The following is a 21,682-nucleotide window of genomic DNA, read 5'->3' on the forward strand; positions in this document are numbered from 1 at the left end:
GAGCTGCCATCTTGAACAGCTGCAGATCTTGTGGTATAGACTCATAATGCTGTTGGAATGAAATTCCAGGATTTAGGTTCAGCAACAGTAAAGAACATCATTGCAATTCCTTCCATTAAGATGGTGTGTGGTTTGGAAGGAAATTTGAAGATGGTGGTGTTTCTATGTATCTTCTATCCTTGTCATTCTATTTGATAGAAATTATGTGTTTCAAAATGCTGTCTAAGGAGCTTTGATGAGCTGGTGTAGTGCATTTTGAACATGCTACACATTGCTGTTACTAACCATCAATGGTGGACTGAGTGTTTGCTGGATGTGGTGGATGGGGTGCTGATTAAGGTGGCTACTTTGTTCTACATGGGTGTGTGTAAGAGAAATATGGGAGCTGCATTCATCATGCTAAATGAGTAATTTCCATCACACTCCTGACTTCTGCATTATGGCCATTTGAGGAGGCAGCTGGTGAGTTACTTACTGTAGAATTCTCAGTCTCTGAGCTGCTCTTATAGCCACAGTAGTTATGTGGTGTAGTTGTACTGTTTCTTGTCGATAGTCAACTTTAGCTGATCATGGGAGATTCAGGTAATGATGCCATTGAAAATCATGGGGCAATGGTTAGATTATCTCTTTGGGAGATGGTTATTTTCATATGTTTCCAAGCCTGAATGTTATCCAGATCTTTTTATATTTGGACAGGGACTACTTCAGTATTTCTAAGGTCGCAAATGGTGCAGAACATGTGAAATCATCAGCAAACCTCTAACCATACGATAGAAGGAAGGTGATTAAATGAAGCAGCTGAAAATGATTGAGCCTGGGAACTCCTGCAGAGAAATCTTGAGACTGAGGTGATTGATTTTCAATAACCACAATCATCTTTCTTTGTGCCATTATGACACCAACCCGCAGAGAGTTTTCCTCTGGTTACTACTGACTCCAGTTTTGCTACAGTACCTTGAAACCACATCTAGTCAAAACCTACTTTGCCTTGAAGGGCACTCACTCTTATTTCCACTCTTGAATTCAGCTGTTGCATGCATGTCGGGACGAAGACTGCAATGAGATCAGGAGCTGAATGGTCTCAGAAAACAAATTGAGTGTCGGTGAGCTGGTTAATGTTGAGTAAATGCCATTTAATACTACTGCAGCTGACACATTCCACCATTTTTATTGATGATCAAACATAGACTGAATGAGATGGCATTTGGCCACGTTGGATTTTTCTTGCTTTATGGGCAATATCTGGGCAATTACCCATGTTGTTAGGTAGATGGTGGTGCTATTACTGTACAGCAACAGCTTGATTAGGGGCATAGTTAGTTCTGGTACATAAGTCTTCAGTTCAATTGTTGGAATGTTGTCAAGACACATCGCTATTGCATTATCCAATGCCTTCAATTGTGTCTTGAAATCATATGGAGTGAATCAAGTTGGCTAAAGGCAGGTGTCTGTGAACTCTGGAAAAGGCTGAGATGGATCATCCACTCACCACTTCTGGCTATAGGTACGTGTAAATACTTCAATTTTATATTTTGCATTGATTTCTGGTCTCCTCCATCATTGAGAATGTAGATACTTGTGGAGCCTCTTCCTCCAGTGAGTGGTTTGATTGTGCACCACCATTCACAACTGGATGTGGCAGGAGTGCAGATTAGATCATGCAAATTTGCCTGATGGTTTTTTTTCAGTTCTTAATAAGCAGACTGCCTAATTATATATTTTAAAAAGTAATGTCAGTGGTTGCATTGTATTAGTTCTTCTCAATATCTTGTGTTTTACATGATACTAAATCATAAAGGAATGGCAATGTTTTCAGTTCTACAAGCAACTATTTTCAACAAGATGGGATTGTGTTTAGCGCAGTGGTTGACACCATAAACCATGATTCTGGAATGAAGTGATAAACACTGGTAAAAACGTATAAATCAACAATTAACTATTAATTAAAATACTTCACAGGATTTCTGAATCAATGTTTATTTATTATCTGTAGGCTTCCTAGTTAGCAAAGGTTGTGATTAATGCATTAAAAACAATACTTTAAGAATTTAGTTAATCTAGTTAGTAGTTTGTGATGATAATCCTCCAACATTCGCACATTGGTCTAACTCAAAATGCATGTAATGATTATTTACATACTACCTGAATATCTAACGAATAAGCTGAAATGATTTTCACTGATATTTTCATAAACTTGGAACAGTATCTAACTTTAAAATGATTAGTAAATATGTATCATTGTACGTCATATCAAAAGAAGGTAAAGTGGTCATTGCCAGATCATTAGAGAGGGACAACTAGTGGTGGTTGAACCTGAGTGTCACCACACCTCAGGCAAGATGCAACATTGAGAAGGTTCAATGTTCATGGTAATCTCAGCTGGAGTGGGAATTAAGCCCTTGCTGGTGATGTCACTCTGCCGTTGCAAACCAGCCTTCCAGCCAACTGAGCTAACCAGCCTGTAAGTCAAAATCTATAAATACAATTTTTACAAAAATGTTTTACTTCTATATCTTGAATGAAAAGTGACAATCATGATTTATTCTGAACTTGTTTTATTTTGCACAACTGAAAAGTAAGTGCTAATAATTTCAATTAATAGTTTTAGACTGCTTTAAAGTATCATCCTAACATAAGATAACACTGAAGTATTTCATACAATAGGGTACGTGATTTAATTTAAAATCAGCAAACTAAAGTTTTACGGTATCAATGAAGAAATCGCTATAATTTTGGATGAGAAAGACCATTCAGGCCACCTTAATGCATCTAGTTTGAAAAACTCTTGAGGTCCCACAAATTGTTTTGTAAATAACTCCAGAATTTGTGCCTCCATTATTCCTCCCAGATGTCTATTCTATCTGTTATATTCACCATACTGTGAAACCAAATTTATCTTTTGCTAGTTTGAACCAACCTCCATTGTATTTCTTACATCGTTTAATTCGAAGTGATATTCTGGGTTTACCTGTTACAGTCCTTTAACTATCTTAAGTAGCTTTATGAGATAATTTGTGAATCCTTTGCTTTTCAAATAAAAACTTAAATTTCTCCATCTTCATATTATTACTGCAGAACTTCAATATAAAGAATCATCTCTCAGCTACTTGGCAGTGTTTCTGGTGTCTGAATAATTCCTTTGTGTCTCAATGACTGGAGTTGTGCATAGTATTCAATGTGGGATTTGACTAGAAATATAAACATTTTAGTTATGACTTATTTATGTTTGTCTCCTAGCGACCACCTTTAGTATTTGGCTATGTAATTATGTAGTTCGACATTCTGTTTCCAAGGCACAGGCTCAATTGAGGCACTCAGGAGGTCATTAGATGACTGTTTGAAAAGAAACAATGCAGGGTTTTAGGGACAAATGTGGGAGAATGATACTAAGTCGTAATGTTCATTCAGAGGCCTGGTACAGGCATGATGGACCAAATGGCATCTTTCTGCACCATAACTGCTCTGTAATTCTGTAATTCAGTTAGCTTTATTGAGCTCTGCTCACATCAGTTAATCCTGCTGATATCTCTTTGGCTTCAGCTTCTTCAATATTACAGTGGGAGGACATTCTGGCTAAGTTTGCAGATGATACAAAGATAGGTAGAGGAACAGATAGCATTGAGGAGGCAGGGAGGCTGCAGAAGGATTTGGACAGGTTTGGAGAGTAAGCAAAGAAGTGGTGGATGGAGTACAACGTGGGGTCATGCACTTTGGTAGGAAGGATAGAGGCATGAATATTTTCTAAACGGGAAAAAAATTTAAAAGTCAGAATTGCAAAGAGACTTCGGACTTCTAGTCCAGGATTCTCTCAACATAAACTGCAGGTTGAGTCAGTAGTGAGGAAGACAAATGCAATGATGGTAGTTATTTTGAGAGGAGTGGAATAAAAAGTATTTTATGCAGTTTTGGGCCCCATATCTCAGGAAGTATGCATTGGCCCTGAAGTGTATTCAGCGACGGTTCACATGAATGTTCGCAGGAATGAAAAGCTTAATTTATGAGAAACGTTTGAAGATTCTGCATCTGTACTCGATGGATGACAGCAGGGATCTTATTGAAACATATAGAGTACTGAATAGCCCAGACAGAGTGGATGTTGGGAAGATGTTTCCATTGTTGGGAGAGACAAGGACCCGATGGCATAGCCTTAGAGTAAAGGGAAGACTTTTTTGAACAGAGATAAGGAGAAACATCTTCAGCCAGAGTGGTGAATCTATGGAATTCATTGTAAGAGTAGGCTGTGGAGGCCAGGTCATGGAGTATATTTAAGACGGAGATAGATAGGCTCTTGAGTGTCAAGGGGTTCAAGGATTACAGGGAGTAAGTGGGAGAATGGGGATGAGACACTTATCAGCCATGATTGAATGGCAAGCAGACTTGATGGGCTGAATGGCCTAGTTTCTGTTCCTTTGTTTTATGCTCTTCCCATAAGTTTTACCATAAGTGGAACCTTTAGAACAATTCCAGAGAATCCAGAGAAAGTATATTCCTGTTAGGGTGAAAGGAAAGGCTGGTAGGTATAGGGAATGCTGGATGATGAAAGAAATTGAGGATTGGTTAAGAAAAAGAAGGAAGCATATGTAAAGTATAGACCGGATCGATCGAGTGAATCCTTAGAAGAGTATAAACGAAGTAGGAGTATACTTAAGAGAGAAATCAGGAGGGCAAAAAGAGGACGTGAGATAGCTTTGGCAAATAGAATTAAGGAGAATCCAACGAGTTTTTACAAATACATTAAGGACAAAAGGGTAACTAAGGAGAGAATAGGGCCCCTCAAAGATCAGCAAGGTGGCATTTGTGTGGAGCTGCAGAAAATGGGGGAAAAGCTAAATGAGTAGTTGGCATCAGTATTTACTGTGGAAAAGGATATGGAAGGTATAGACAGCAGGGAAATAGATGGTGACATCTTGCAAAATGTCCATATTACAGAGGAGGAAGTGCTGGATGTCTTGAAACAGGTAAAGGTGGATAAATTCCCAGGACCTGATCAGTGTACCCTAGAACTCTGTGGGAAGCTAGAAAAGTGATTGCTGGCCCTCTTGCTGAGATATTTGTATCATCGATAGTCACAAGTGAGGTGCCGGAAAACTGGAGGTTGGCTAACATGGTGCCACTGTTTAAGAAGGGTGGTAAAGACAAGCCAGGGAACTATAGACCAGTGAGCCTGACCTCGGTGGTGGGCAAGTTGTTGGAGGGAATCCTGAAGGACAGGATGTACATATATTTGGAAAGGCAAGGACTGATTAGGGATAGTCAACAGGGCTTTGTGCGTGGGAAATCACGTCTCACAAACTTGATTGAGTTTTTTGAGGAAGTAACAAAGAGGATTGATGAGGGCAGAGTGGTAGATGTGATCTTTATGGACTACAGTAAGGCGTTCGACAAGGTTCCCCATGGGAGACTGCTTCGCAAGGTTAGATCTCATGGAATACAGGGAGAACTAGCCATTTGGATACAGAACTGGCTCAAAGGTAGAAGACAGATGGTAGTGGTGGAGGGTTGTTTTTCAGACTGAAGGCCTGTGACCAATGGAGTGTCACAAGGATTGGTGCTGGGTCCTCTATTTTTTGTCATTTACATAAATGATTTAGATGCGAGCATAAGAGGTACAATTAGTACGTTTGCAGATTATACCAAAATTGGAGGTATAATGGACAGCAAAGAGGGTTACCTCAGATTACAACAGGATCTGGACCAGATGGGCCAATGGGCTGAGAAGTGGCAGATGGAGTTTAATTCAGATAAATGCGAGGTGCTGCATTTTGGGAAAACAAATCTTAGCAGGACTTATACACTTAATGGTAAGGTCCTAGAGAGTGTTGCTGAACAAAAAGACCTTGGAGTGCAGGTTCATAGCTCCTTGAAAGTGGAGTCGCAGGTAGATAGGATAGTGAAGAAGGCGTTTGGTATGCTTTCCTTTATTGGTCAGAGTGTTGAGTACAGCAGTTGGGAGGTCATGTTGCGTCTGTACAGGACATTGGTTAGGCCACTCTTGGAATATTGCGTGCAATTCTGGTCTCCTTCCTATCGGACAGATGTTGTGAAAATTGAAAGGATTTACAAGGATGTTGCCAGGGTTGGAGGATTTGAGCTATAGGGAGTGGCTGACCAGGCTGCGGCTATTTCCCTGGAGCGCGGAGGCTGAGGGGTGACCTTATAGAGGTTTACAAAATTATGAGGGGCATGGATAGGATAAATAGACAAAGTCTTTTCCCTGGGGTCGGGGATTCCAGAACTAGAGGGCATAGGTTTAGGGTGAGATGCGAAAGATATTAAAGACACCTATGGGGCAACTTTTTCTACAGAGGGTGGTATGTGTATGGAGAGGAAGAGCTGCCAGAGGAAGTGGTGGAGGCTGGTACAATTGCAACATTTAAGAGGCATTTGGATGGGTATATGAATCGGAAGGGTTTGGAGGGATATGAACCGGGTGCTGGCAGGTGGGACTAGATTGGGTTGGGCTATCTAGTCGGCACGGAAGGGTTGGATCGAAGGGTCTGTTTCTATGCTGTACATCTCTATGACTCTATGACTCTAATTCCATTCTGCAATTCAAACGTGATTAAAATTTAAGCAAACACTGTTCTAATTAATTTTGCATTACCTGGACTCTTCCCAATGTTGTCATAATTTTTTTAAAGTTATTTTATGTATGTGCCTTATGATGAGCAATTTAAAGTACATGAAAGTACAAATAATTACTTGAAGCAAATCACAAACATCAGCAATTAATTTGTTCATAAGTGTTTCCCGAACTTCCTTTTAACCTTATTTAAAGGCTCACGTCAGACTATGGGTGAATGACATTCTTCTACACTGTAAATTTCTAGGTTTTGCGAGTTTTCTTCAGTTTGTAACAATATGCATAATCAGATCTGTCATAGCAACAAATGAGGATATGAAAGAAGCAATAAATTATTCATGACTGTTAAGATGAACATAAAAGTACCAACTACATCCTCATAGAACTGGGTATCTTCATCTTGTAAAAGTTATCATCTTCAGGTTACTTATATATTTAGTACCATTCAAACTCACTCATGCCAAACACGAAAAAGATATTTGTTTTGAGAAATGATTTCTGCTCTCAAATTGAAAAGAAGATATTCCCACAATCTTCTCTTTAGCCACTTCCTGTAACATTCACTGAAACATATTGTAGCTAACTGAAATGAAAGCCCCCATAAGGAAAGGTTTTATTCACTGAAGGAAGAATGCTTCAAAAATTCATCTGTACCTGCTGTGCATGCATAAATTATAGCATAAGTCGACCTTTGAAGCTTCCAAAAACAGGGTTATAACTTGAACGCCATGAACAAAATGCAAACACAACTGTTGGTATAACTGGTTACCCTTTAGAAATGTGAGGAAAAGTCATAATATTAGCATTTCAAGTCATTGCAACATGTTTTATTGAGAGATAATTCTACAAAAATGCATTAACCACAACCAAACAGTCCACACTGAACTTCCAGTATAACCAATCCAGGGAGCTATGGTAACAGAGTTGGAGGCCTGTATAGATAACAGTCATGGGGTATCTGGTCATTTATCAATCAGGGCTGTCTGGCTAATTTGGCCATGGTCAGTCCTGGTGGACTGTGCACTAAAAGTCAAGAAGGGTTTATTAGGGGCCACTGCTTTAGGAGGGAGGCTGGACAGCTCAGTTTTCGGGATTGGGGTTAGAATGCTTGGATGGAGAGGGGATTACAATATTTTTGCAGTGGATTCCAAGGTCCATTGACACTGGACATTTGGTTGGGCAGCCTTGGGAATCTTTGTGTCTTGCGGCTTAGACATGCTGAGTGCATCCTGCTGAAAGACAGATCATTAGTTTGAACTCCCACAGGGCTGAGGGTGGCAGGCAGAGAGAAGCTAGAAGGCCTGGGCACCTCTGGATTGTCCTGAGAGATGACTTCAGGAGTGGGGTGGAGGTTCTGTCCGTGTTTCCTCCTCTAGCAGCACCCTGTCTCCTTGTGAGGAAGGGTCACCAGGAGTGACATGGAGCTCCCTTGTCTCCCTGTCACCTTACTGTTTGTATTGAGCACCAATAGACTCAGGATTATTAGCACAGAAACAAATCTTCCTGTCCAACTCTTCCACGCAGACCAGAGATCCTGAACTGACCTAGTCCCATTTGCCAGCATTTGGCCCATATCCTTCTAAACACTTCCTATTCATATGCCCATCCAGATGACTATTATATGTTGTAATTGTACCAGCCTCCACCTCTTCCTCTGGCAACTCATTCCATAAATGCACCATCCTCTGCGTGAAAAGAGATGTCTCTCAGGTCTCTTTTAAATCTTTCTCCTCTCACCTTAACCTATGCCCTCTAGTTTTGGACTCGCCTACTCTGGGAAAAAGACCTTGGCTATTCACCCTATCCATGCCACTCATGATTTCGTAAATGTCTATAAATAAGGTCACCCCTCAGCCTCTGATGCTCCAGGGAAAAAAGGCCCAGTGTATTCAACCTCTCCCTATAGCTCAAATCCTCCAATTCTGGCAACATCCTTGTAAACCTTTTCAGAACCCTTTAGATTTCACAACATCTTTCCTATAGCAGGGAGACCAGAAGTGAACACAGCATTCCAAGGTGGCTTCACCAATGTCCTGTACAGCCGCAACATAAGTCCCAACTGCTATACTCAATGCACTGACAAATAAAGGCAAGTGCACCACTTTCTTCACTACCTTGTCTACCTGTAACTCCACTATCAAGGAACAATGCACCTGCACCCTTAGGTCTCTTTGTTTGGCAACACACCCAGGGCCTTACCCTGATCTATATAAGTCTTGCCCTGATTTGCCTTATCAAAATGCCACAGCTCAAACGTCTGTGTACGTATATCCAGCAGATTCTGAGTACTTGGGACCTGCTTCTCTATGGAAACTGTCAATAGAAGCAGCCAGATGCTCATACAGGGTCCTAAGCAGCCTTGCTCCAGTCCTACAGCCTTATTCTTACATTGCCTTGCTACCCTGATATGCCTACTTTCCGTTGCTGTGTCTGCTTATGCATTTGTATGAAATCCTTAATTGCTGACACCATGGAGCCCTCTGAGTGCCAGTGACCTGGGGTGTTACTGCCTCCTGACTGATTCCTGGGATGGCAGGACTGATGTCTGAAAGAGAGACTGGATGTTTTAGGACTATTATCACTGGAGTTTACAAGAATGAGGGAGGATCTCATAGAAACCTAAAAAAATTCCAACAGGACTAGACAGGATAAATGCAGAAAGGATGCACTGGATGACTGGGGAGTCCAGAATCAGGGGTCATATTCTAATGATATGGGATAGTGCATTTAGGACTGAGATGAGGACATGTATCTTTACTCAGGGAGTGGTGAGCCTGTGGCATTACAACAAAAAGTGGTTGAGGCCAAAATAGTGAATGTTTTCCAGAATGAATTAGACATAGTCCTTCGGGCTGATGGTAACAAAGGATATGTGGTGAAAGCGGAACAGGACACTGAGTTGGATGATCAGCCATGATCTTATTGAATGGTGGACCTGAATGGCCTACTCTACACTTGGTTTCTATATTTCTCAGTTTCTATGCCTTAGACAGTTGTAAAGATGTGGTAATGAGATGTTCCGACTAATCTAGAGAAAATACCTCCTCGGGTGTCAGCTGGTGGGGTATGCAGGAAGCAGCTTTGTTGCCCAGAAGCATCCATGCGAGGTGGATGAGGCATGACTTGCGGGATGGTCTTTCTTGATTGCAGAGACTTTGGAAAGCCTGCTTGTGCCTGCAGCTGACAAAAGAGAAACATCATCACCAAGGTTCCAAAGTTGTGGCATTTAAACCAGAAAGGAGACAGTGATCACAATATGATTGAATTGACTCTGCAAGTTGAGAGGAAGAAGACAGAATCAATGGTATTACAACTGACTAAACACAACCCAGAGGTATGAGGGAGGAGCTGGGTAGAATTGACTGGGAAAGGAGTCTAGCATGAAAGACAGTGGAACAGAAATGGCAAGAGTTTCTGGGAGTAATTCAGGAGATACAGCAGAGATTCATCCTGAGGCAAAAGAAGCATGGTACAAGAAGGCTGAGACAACTATGGCTGACTAGGGAAGTAAGGGATAGCATAAAAGCAAAATAGAAAGCATATAATGTGGCAAAGGGCAGTGGGAAACCAGAGGATTGGGAAGCTTACAAAGACTGACAGAGTGTAACAACAGAAGAAATAATGAGAGAGAAGATTAAATATGAGGGTAAGCTAGCCAATAATATACAGGAAGACTGTAAGAGTTTTTTCAGATATACAAAGGGCAAAAGAGAGGCAAAAGTGGACATTGGACTGCAGGAAAATGACACTGGAGAGATAGTGGTGGGAAACAAGAAAATGGCTAAGGAACTGAACAATTAGTGTCAGTCTTCACGGTGAAAAACACAAGTAATATCCCAAATATTCAAGAGAGTGAGGGGGCAGAGCTGAGTATGGTGGCCATCACCAAGGAGAAGGTGCTAGAAAAACTGAATGGCCTGAAGGTGGATAAATCACCTCAGTTGGTCTACACACCAGAGTTCTAAGGGAGATAGCTGAAGAGATAGTGGAAGCGTCAGTGGTTATCTTTCTGGAATCGCTAGAATTAGGGAGGGTCCCAAAGGACTGGAAAATTGCTAACATAACACCCTTGTTCAAAGAGTGAGTAAGGCAAATGATGGAAAATTACAGACTGATTAGCCTAACCTCAGTTGTGAATAAGATCCTAGAATCCATTGTAAACAATAAGATTTCTGAATACTTGCAAGTGTATGGTAAAATAGGACAGAGTCAGCATGATTTCATCAAGGGAAGGTCATGCCTGACAAATCTGCTAGAATGTTTTGAGGAAGTAACGAGCAGCTTAGACCGAGAGCCAATGGATGTTATCTACCTGGACTTCAACAAGATCTTTGACAAGGTGCTGCATAGGAGGTTACTGAGTAAGATAAGGGCCCATGGTTTTAGAGGCAAGGTGCTACCATGGACAGAATACTTGCTGTCTGGCATAAAGCAGAGTGGAGATAGAAGGGTCCTTCTCAGGATGGCAGCTGGTGACAAATGGTGTTTAGCAAGGCTCAGTGTCGGGACCACTTCATACATTAACAATCCAGATGAAGGAATAGAGGGCATTCTGACTAAGTTTGCAGATGATACAAAGATAGGTAGAGGGACAGGTGGAGTACAACATGGTTAAGTGTGAGGTCATGCATTTTGGTAGGAAGAATGAGGCATGGACTATTTTACAAATGGGGAGAAAATTCAGAAGTCTGAAGTGCAAAAAACTTGCGAGCTCTCATCCAAGATTCTCTCAAGGTAAACTTGCAGGTTGAGTCAGTAGTTAGGGAGGCAAATGCAATGATACATTTATTTTGAGTGGATTTGAATATAAAAGCAGGGATGTACTTCTCAGTCTTTATAAGGCTCTGCTCAGACCACATTTGGAATATTGTACACAGTTTTGGGCCCCATATCTCAGGAAGGATGTACTGGCCCTGCACTGTGTTCAGAGGAGATTCACAAGAATGGCCCCAGGAATGAAAAGCTTAACATAGGAGGAACATTTGAGGGTTCTGGGTCTATACGGGATGGATAGGGGAGTGGGAGGATCTAATTAAAACATACAGAATACCGAATGGCCTGGACAGAGTAAATGTTGGGAAGATGTTTCCATTGGTAGGAGAGACTAGGACCCAAAGGCACAGCCTTAGAGTAAAGAGAAGACCTTTTAGAATGTAGATAAGGAGAAACTTCTTCAGCCGGAGAGTGCTGAATCAATGAATTCATTGTTACAGAAGGCTGTGGAGGCCTGAGTCATTAAGTAAATTTAAGACTGAGACAGATGGGTTGTTGAGTATCAAGGAGATCAAAGATTATGGGGAGAAGGTGGGAAAATGGGGTTGAGAAACTTATCAGCCATGATCCAATGGCAGAGCAGACTCGATGAGCTAAATGGCCTAATTTCTGTTCCTATATCTTATGGTCTTACAGTCTAAATTCTCTCTGGGAGTAAAGGGCATTATCACAACATGAACACTGCTTCTTTCTTGGTTGTCAGGACATTTAGGTTTGTGCATCTCCATGAGAGCAGTGATGGTTTATCCTGCAAGGATCTAGATCCTCTCCTCTTCATGGGTTGAGACAAATATCAGACACCGCATCATCCATCATGGTCCTTTTGACCCTGTTCCATACCATTTCTTCTGCACTGAGAGAAAGGCAGGGAATGGGTGAGGTGAAAGTGGATTGCACAGCCATTAGTGTTAGTGCAGTTGGAGAAATTATTGTGAGGTGTCCCAAGTGGGTGAGTTGGCAATACAGAGAACATGCATGGTTGGGAATACAGAGATAACATGTAGGATAGATCTCGGGTGAGTAAGAGCAAGTAGAGAAGATGATAGTCAGAGTGGTAAAGCATGAAACTTGATGAGAGGTGGCACTTTCCTTGGCTGAGCAGAGAAGGTCACAGATCTTCTTACTGCATTTCTGAGCAATTTGACAGATCTTGTGGACACTGCACTGACTTAAGCCATGACCTCGGACTAGGCTGGCATAATTTGGATCGTGGCCTCATCTGTTGGTCTGGGGAAAAGGACATCCCTCCTCTGCAGCATCATGTCCACTAGGTTCCCATTGGCAAAGGCACACGTCTGCCATTTCTGGACCAAACGTCTTTATGGATGCTGGGCAGCTTCAAACTGACAACACATGACCAGGTGTGGAATGGCCTTTTAAATATGTTACCAGCATGGTAGTAGCATTAGTGTCCAGCCACAATGAATGGGCAAAATGGGCTAATATTGGACAAGGGGAGCATCACAGGTGTACGATAGGTAGTTAATGAGGTGAGTTTGAAATGATTGCATGAAAAATTTTAACTGTGCCTCGTGAGAGAAACTCTCTATAACGTTTGAGCAAAATGACACTTAGCCAAGATATGGGAAGATTCAACTCATAGAGTTCATCAAATTCACTCTGAGTATCTATGGCTGTGCACCTTCACAAGGATTCCACTCTGGATCAGATTTGACACTTGCAGTTTTTGAATCATTCTTCTATATCAAATCATCTTCATCTCCATCCATTGAATCGGATATTCTGTGTTTTACGAATGATTTGATAGCAGTTTGTGTATAAGCAGCATCCAACAATTTGACAATGAAACCACATCAAACAGGTCGGAATTCTTATTTCTGTACTAAGAGGAAGTCTTTCTTCATCAACCATTCATCTATTATGCTCCCCATCAACATGATCCTGGAATGATCTATTGAAGGACATATTCAAAGGTTGAACCACAGATGGTAGACTCCCTGGTATAGCTGGAGAAAGTGAGGGCTGCAGATGCTGGAGAGCAGAGCTGAAAATGTGTTGCTGGAAAAGCGCAGCAGGTCAGGCAGCATCCAAGGAACAGGAGAATCGACGTTTCGGGCATAAGCCTGAAGAAGGGCTTATGCCCAAAACATTGATTCTCCTGTTCCTTGGATGCTGCCTGACCTGCTGCACTTTTCCAGCAACACATTTTCATCCCTGGTATAGCTGCAATTTATTTGTTACCTCTTAGTATGTGCCCTTGATCTTATTGATTCTATGAGATATGAACATATCCCAATGAATATGTTGTGCTCTTTATGAATGGGCCATTGGGAAGTTTATTCCACATGTTATCTATCAATCCACAACTGAATGCTAACCTCATCAATCCAACCATTGTCATGGGAATGTTCAAAAGCCCCCATATGAGCTTGACTTTTGGCTTGGTTTTATATTTGAAAATTACCATAGGTTTAAATATTGTTCCATTGATCACACAGGCTGGTACTACCATGAAACGTGGACTTCTCATGGCCTCTGGTTTTCACTGGAACTGTTTCAAACTTTTCTGTTTCACAGACTTGCTCCTGGTCATACTGAAACTCATAGGCATTTCTTTCATGCTACCAATGTGACATAGTTTACATTGTCAGTTTAGAAGACTGAGAGGGGATCTGATTGAAACATATAAGGTTATTAAAGGTTTGGACACTCTGGAGGCAGGAAACATGTTTCCGCTGATGGGTGAGTGCCGAACCAGAGGACACAGCTTAAAAATACGGGATAGATCATTTAGGACAGAGATGAGGAGAAACTTCTTCACCCAGAGAGTGGTGGAGGTGTGGAATGCTCTGCCCCAGAGGGCAGTGGAGGCCCAATCTCTGGATTCATTTAAGAAAGAGTTGGATAGAGCTCTCAAGGATAGTGGAATCAAGGGTTATGGAGATAAGGCAGGAACAGGATAATGTTTAAGGATGATCAGCCATGATCATATTGAATGATGGTGCACGCTTGAAGGACAGAATGGCCTACTCCTGCACCTATTGTCTATTGTCTATAATAGGTCCTCCTGTTTTATTGTTGTCTGATGGTGAATTGCTGGAAAATAGTAATTTTAGCTTGAGACCTTTTAGGTATTCTCTGAGCAGTCCTGGGTTTCTGCCACAATGTTAGAATATTTTCATAGTGTAAAGCAGCTGTGAAATTTTGCCTGTACAGACATATGAGGAAAATAACCTTGCAGGGATGCCAATATATTTAAGGGAATGGGACTAACTGGATTGATTGATAGACAGCTGGTATTGACTTGATGAGCCAAATGGCTTCCTTCTGTTCTGAAATAGCACTATGACTATGACATTATACTAGAAAGTTTGAGAATCATAGTCACTATCACATTATTAATTTAAAACATAACTGTTAACTTGGGTGCAATAAATTTCTGTTTGCTTCTTCTTTCATGTATTTTAACAGCAAAATAGGTCAGATCCAGAAGGGAAATATAATAAAACAATTGGAAGTGTTCTGCCTGTAAAAATTAATGGAGGCTATCAGTGCTGTAACTGTAGGCAAAGAAAATGTTAATTTACTGATATGGTTTATATTGGATTGACTTCCTTTGCTTAGATTTACTGAATTGGCAAGCCATAAATATGTCTGAATGGTCTGTCTGTAATAATTGCATCCAGATTGGAAGCAGTTACTGGGGCTCGTCTTTGAAAATTAAAGGTGCTCAGGGCAACAAATATTGGTTTTGATTGAAGCAGGATGGAACCTAAAAAATTATAGTAATGTGAAAAGACTTTAGGTTGAGCAAAATTGTGCTTTTTTGACAGATCAACTCTACCTAGCTATCTCTGCTTTATATCCTCCAATCTTTGTAAGCAATACATCTAACCATCTCAATGTAGATAGGCTTCTCAAATTGACCTGCCCGGTAACTTATTTCCCAAATTTATTATTATTTTTCTTCCTCTCTTAATTATAAACTCTTCATCTTTAACTGCATCCTTTGGTATCATTATCCTTGAATATAACTTGTCAATTCTCTTTAGAATGGAAGTCCTCAGTTGAATCTGACAGGGTTGATTCTGCTGTCTACCTTACTCAATGCTCAAGGAATAGAACCTCATAATTTTTTGTTCACTAATTTTCAGAGTGGTAAAGTATTGTGAAGTAAGGACAACCCTACCACACCTCTGGGGTTAGCCTAATCACAATAAAGGTGATGAACTCTCATCATTAATAGAAAATGAGAAACTAATTATTCACAAACAAAACTAAGAATTGTTGGAAAAGCTCAGCAGGTCTGGCAGCATCTGTGGAAAGAAATCAGAGTTAATGTTTTGAGTTGAGGAATCCTTCCTCAGAACAGTTCTAAGGAAGAATTACTCAATTCAAAACATTAACAGTTCTGAGGAAGTATCACTCACCTCAAAATGTTAAATCTGTTTTCTCTCCACAGATGCTGCCAGACTTGCTGAGCTTTTCAGCAATTTCTATTTTTGTTTCTGATTCACAGAATCTGGAATTCTTTTGAGTTTTACTAATTATTTACAATTTGATGGCACCATGCAGAAACAAATATCCTGCTTAAGGAAGTGAAGGTTTGGAACAGCTCAAAGGAAATAGACCAGAAAAAATTGCTTTGCATACAAAATCTTTGTCTGGGAGGTCTACAAAGTTCATAGGCTGACACAAAGGAATTGATGGGATTCAGTATTATTTGTTGCAGACTGATTCAGTTACAACTGAAAAGCAACACACCAGAAGTGACAAAAGGTGGCTATGACAGTAAATACCAATGGGTAAAAACAATGACTGCAGATGCTGGAAACCAGATTCTGGATTAGTGGTGCTTGAAGAGCACAGCAGTTCAGGTAGCATCCGAGGAGCAGTAAAATCGACGTTTCAGGCAAAAGCCCTTCACCAGGAATAAAGGCAGAGAGCCTGAAGCATGGAGAGATAAGCTAGAGGAGGGTGGGGGTGGAGAAAGTAGCATAGAGTACAATAGGTAAGTGGGGGAGGGGATGAAGGTGATAGGTCGGGCCAATGCTCACTCCATGCTGAGGTGAACTGTGCATCAATTTTAAACTCATACCTCTTTTCCACAATAAAAGTGGTGATAAGTTAGGTGGCAACAACAAAAACAAAGACAAAAAAAATGAAATGTTGTATGGTAGGCTTGCAGGCACTGTAAAAAAATGTCAGCACTTCTCTTTGAATTGACTTCTGCTTGGAAGACTATACTAAGAAATACAGAACATCTGATCTAAACTTATCCAGCTGATGGCAATATTAGACAAGACAAAATCCAAAGTGATACCTAGCTGAACAGACCATAAGTTTCTAGATGATATAAATTAAATACAATGGTTGTTCAAGGAGACCTGGGTGTTCAGATGCATAGATATTTACAATGCCACAAATAGGTGCAGAAAATAATCAAGACATCTAACAGAATGCTGAGATTTATATCTCGAGGACTGGAGTATAAGGACATAGCGGTTATGCTGCAGTAATACAAAACTCTGGTTAGACACCACTTGGAGTATTTTGAGTAGACCTGGGCATCACACCTTAAAAAGGAGATAGTGGCCTTGAAGAGAGTACAGCATAGATTTACAGGAATGAAAGCTGGACTTCAGGAATTAAGTTATGAGGAAAGATTATAAAAATTATGCCTGTCTTCTCTAGAATTTAGAATGTTAAGGGCTAATTTTATTCAAGTTCTCAAGATATTAACAGGAAAAGACAGGGTAGATAAACTATTTCCACTGGTTCTGGATTCTAGAACTCGGGCATAGTCTGAAAATTTAGGCGAGACCATTCAGGAGAGATGCTTGGAAGTACTTCAACACACAAAGGGTAGAAGAGGTTTGGAACTCTTCCCACAAACAGCAGTTGATAGCAGATTAGTTGTTAATTTTATATCTCAGATTGATAATTTTTTGTTAAACAACGGTATTGAATGATATGGGTCAAAAGCAGGCATAAGGAGTTAGGCTAGAGATCAGCGATGATCTCATTGAATGGTGAGAACAGACTTGAGGGGCTGAATGGCCTATTCCTGTTCCTATATTCCTGTGTTCCTAACTTTAATAGTCCTTTAGTTTGTCCCACATCCTGCTGTCATTTTAATCAGTTACGGGTACAGTTTGCCCATGAGTTGGCAAGGGTATTTGACTTCTTTCTGGGTTTGAGGACATCCCTAGATCATTTCTTCTCTCCTCCTGGCAGTCTCCTACTGCGACTGAATTCCAGGTAAAACAGTTGCTTTGGGAGTCTGATGTCAAGCATAAGAGTGACATAACCCATGTACCGGAGGTGGTTTGAGTGACTACAGTCTCAATCCTGGGCATGTAGACCTGGAAAGGATGTTTATCTTGTATCATCTTTCTTGCCTCTGGATTTGAAAGATCTCGTGAAGGCACCAATGGTAGTACTTTTCCAGTGCTTTGAGCTGGCTAATGTAGGTTGTCCAAGTCTCTCAAACATCTTGGAGCATGGAAAACACAGACATCCAGTAAAGAATGACCTTAGATTTTAAATGGTCTAACAAACAACTGCACTGTAAAAGGTACCTTCACTCCCCAGTACCTTTACTGAAGAATATTCTACATTGAACAGTTTTAGCAATGCCTCAATCATGTTTTTTTTTCAATATTAAGGCCAGAATCAGAAACAAATTACAAAAGGCTGCAGTTTCACATCTGCTGTGGTATAACAGCAAAGGGATTAGAAACTTTTTAAACTCAATTTCAAATCTTCTCAACATTAAGAGAGGTCAAATTTCAGTCTCTGTTGAATTAGCTGATCTCAGCCAAGTCTTTATAATTAGCCTTGGCATTAAAGTTGGAAAAACGAGCCAGGGTTTCTGCTACTGATTGCTATCTAGTGAACTCTGCTGCAAGTTTATTGATGTGGATGTCAGATGAGGACAGGATCATGCCCACTATTAACAACCTTCTATCATTTTTCATTGGAGTGACACAGATATGAGTGGGAAATTTTCAATAACCTCTTTTTTTTTCCAATTTGTCCTTGCCACAGATGCTGGACTTTTGCTGGATTAAATGGGATGTAAAATATGTGCAAACATGGGTAGGTGTACTCAAAGGCAATTTGGCTAAGCTGGGAGCACTCTCACCACAAAGGTTGCGAATTCAAGTTGTATATTAGGACTTGCACTTAAAAGTTTAGATTTGGCTGGGTTTGCCCAGTGCATGCACATTTAAATAAATTCATGGAATGTGCCTTGCGATCCAGTGCAGGTGGGGAAGATGGGGGGGAGGAGTGGTTGGAAGGTGTGGGAGAGTCTGCCTCCAGGGTCCTGCGTCCTCACCCTTCTGTCCTAACCATCCCACTGCCTGGCATCTTCTTCCCCAGTGCCACTTCTTCACTCCCCTATCCTATGTCCTTACACCCACACATTACGCCCACAGCCCCCCAACCTGCATCCTCACTGCCATCTGACCCCTGTCCTCATGCCACTGCCCTGAATCCTCACCAGACCACCTGATCCGTGTCCTTAGCATCCACCACCCCATGTCCTCACTTCCTTCCTGCTTTGTGTCTTCATTCCATCTGCCCCACATTCTTCTGTCCCCCGCTGTGAATCCTTATTTCCCCTTCTGCCTCACGTCCTCACTTCAACTCCTCCACTGCCCACCCTAAACCCCATTTCTTGTCTGCACTTTCACAGTTGCGGATGTCAGCAAACACTGTCTTTCGATTCATATCTCAATGGACAGCTGAGGAAGTGATAGACTCTGTCAGAGGTACCATCTTTCAGACAAGATGTTAAACCAAGGCCACATTTACTTTTCATGCAGACATAAAAGATCTTTGTTAAAATGTAGGGAAGTACTCCTTGATATCCTGGTCATGACCAAGTTGTCAAACTCACAAGAAGCACGTAAGAGTCATATTCAGATTGCTGTCATGGGAGCATGCTGTACACAAACTGGCATTGCACTTAATGTATTACAATCATGTCTGCATTTTAAAAGCATTTTTTGTTTATTCTCTTATGGGATGTGGGTGTCATTGGCAGGCAAGCATTTATTGCCCCTCTCTAGTTGTCCTGGAGAAGGTAGTGGTGAACTGCCTTCTTGAACTGCTGTAGACCGAATGCTCTCAGTAAACACACGTTGCCATTAGGGAGGGAATTCCTTGGCTGTAAAGTACTTTGAGATGTCCTGAAGTTATGAAAGGCACTATATAAATGCAATTTTTTCCTTTATGGAATAATGGAAGCATATCATCAAGTGTAGTTCTTTATGTTTCAGCAACACTGGATAATTGAGAATACTGATCCATTCCTGGGTTTCTGGGACTTAGGGGGAGGTGGTTTAAAAAGATTAAAAAGTTGGTAAAAACAACAGTTGAGTGGAGAATGATTACCGAAGTTAATACTTCAAGGTTGAGGTGAATCATCTTAAACCTATGTTCTACTTTAGTCGGAATCCCATTGAGAACACACATAAAATTAAGCTGAATTAATTACATTGAACCCAGTCAATCAGTTAAAATCAGAATGAGATTGTAGGATGAGATGAATGATGAATTCACTGAAACTATCATGATATCGAACCTCATCATCTCCACTCAGCTTGACTTCTGATAAAGAATGGCACTGCAGTGCCTGGGGAGTACATTTTCAGAATGAATCAGCGAAGCCGATTATAGTTGTTAGTGTCTGGGCCAATGGCCAGCAATTACAGAAGCTGTCTGATTTTCATAAAATCAGATATTCAGCCAACTCATACTCAGCATCGACAGAGAGCTCCAACATCTCACATCATTTCTCCTTGTTGATTTTAAGTGCAGCTGCGAGGGCTGAGGTATTGTGCCAGGAGAGTGGTCTCAGTTCCATGGCAAAGGCCCAACAGTCCAATCTCTGGTTGACAGTTCTCCTGCAGGTCATTTTGCCTGTGCCTTGGTCAGTGCCACACAACTAAGGCAGACTGCTTTGGCTGTGTTGAGATATTGCATAGAAACATGGAAAATAGGAAGAGAGGTTGGCCATTCAGTCCTTTGAGCCTGCTCTGCCATTCAAAATGATCACAACTGCTCATCCTACTCAGTATCCTGTTCCTGCTTTTTCCCCATACACTTTGATACCTTTTGTCCTAAGCACTATATCTGTCTCCTCCTTGAAAACTTTCAATGGTTTGGCCTTAACCATTTCCTATGGCAGAGGATCCCACTGGCTCAACACTATGTAGGTGAAGAAATTTCTCCTCATCTCAGTCATAAATGGCCTACACTGTATCCTTAAACGGTGACTTCTGGCTCTTGACTTGGTGTTTTTTGGGAATATCGTTCCTCTGTTTACCTTGTCTCGTCCTGTTAGAATTTTATAGGTTTCTATGAGAACTCTGCTAATTCCTCAAAGTTCTAGTGAATATTGTGCTAACTGCTCCAATCTCTTTTCATATGTCAGTCCTGCTATCCCAGGAATAAGCACGATAAACATTTGTTGTACTTCCTCCATAGCCAGAACAGCCTTCCTCTGTTATGGACAGAAAACTGCACACAGTTCTTCAAGTGTGGTCTATAGCTATGCCCTCTAAACTGTGAGCGTCCTGATTTAAAATGTCAGCAACCTTCCATCTCCTGAGCTGAAGCCACCAGGAGAACACTTTTTAGATCAGTAGAAATGAAAAGAAGTTTGCAAGAGGGGCACAAAAGGCTGGTACTTATTGGACCTGTAATTGAGATGATTGATATTTGATTGTGTGGTGATATTCACTTTTGTTGTGAGGTCATAATTCTGTATTGCAAGATGGCAATTGGATAACAGGTGCATGGACAACTATAAGAATAATGGGATTCCTCATGAAGTGGAACTGACAGGGCCAGGTTAGATGATCTGCTCCACAATCAGCCCATCTCTATTAACTCTGGTATCTAGAGGTACTCATGGTTTTTCCCTATCTCCCTTATGTAGTGTGCAGTGGACAAACACAAACACCTGTGTATGTGATACCTACACCTTAATAGAATGGTCCAGGCAACAGAAGTGTCATGTGAGTATGCTGATTGTTTGCTCCATCTGGTTTATAGGAACATTGACACTCACTGTGGGCCAGCTCTGTGGCTGTGTGTGGGTTCCAGGAAAGGAATCCTGAATCATGTCTGGAATGGATATCCCTTAGCACTTGGTGGCCAGCCTGAGACTCACCAGCTTGGTTAGGATAAAAGCTGCACAGAAAACTGGTGCAGGATAAAGGAGTTATCACTGCTGCCAGGTAGTCGGGAGCACAGATTGCATCAATCAGCTGGACATTGTTAAAAGTGGAATACCTCACAATGATAAGGCTGTCAGGCTAGCAATAGCTTATATGTTACTGCGCAAGTCCA

The 21,682-nt window shown here is 41.2% G+C and overlaps 1 long non-coding RNA gene across 3 annotated transcripts in view; it reads right to left on the reverse strand.

Annotated features, from left to right (window-relative positions):
• The window catches only part of LOC122550817 (uncharacterized), a 333,113-nt gene that overhangs the window by 292,130 nt on the left and 19,301 nt on the right, over positions 1 to 21,682 (reverse strand). For all 3 annotated transcript variants that reach the window (XR_015757469.1, XR_015757470.1, XR_015757468.1), the window contains exon 2: positions 9,625 to 9,763. This is a non-coding gene — a long non-coding RNA (uncharacterized LOC122550817). The remainder of the gene's footprint in view (positions 1 to 9,624; positions 9,764 to 21,682) is intronic.

Source organism: Chiloscyllium plagiosum, unplaced genomic scaffold (assembly GCF_037043375.1).
Source record: "Chiloscyllium plagiosum isolate Xiang-an unplaced genomic scaffold, Cpla_swu_hap1 HiC_scaffold_6, whole genome shotgun sequence".
NCBI lineage: Eukaryota > Metazoa > Chordata > Chondrichthyes > Orectolobiformes > Hemiscylliidae > Chiloscyllium > Chiloscyllium plagiosum.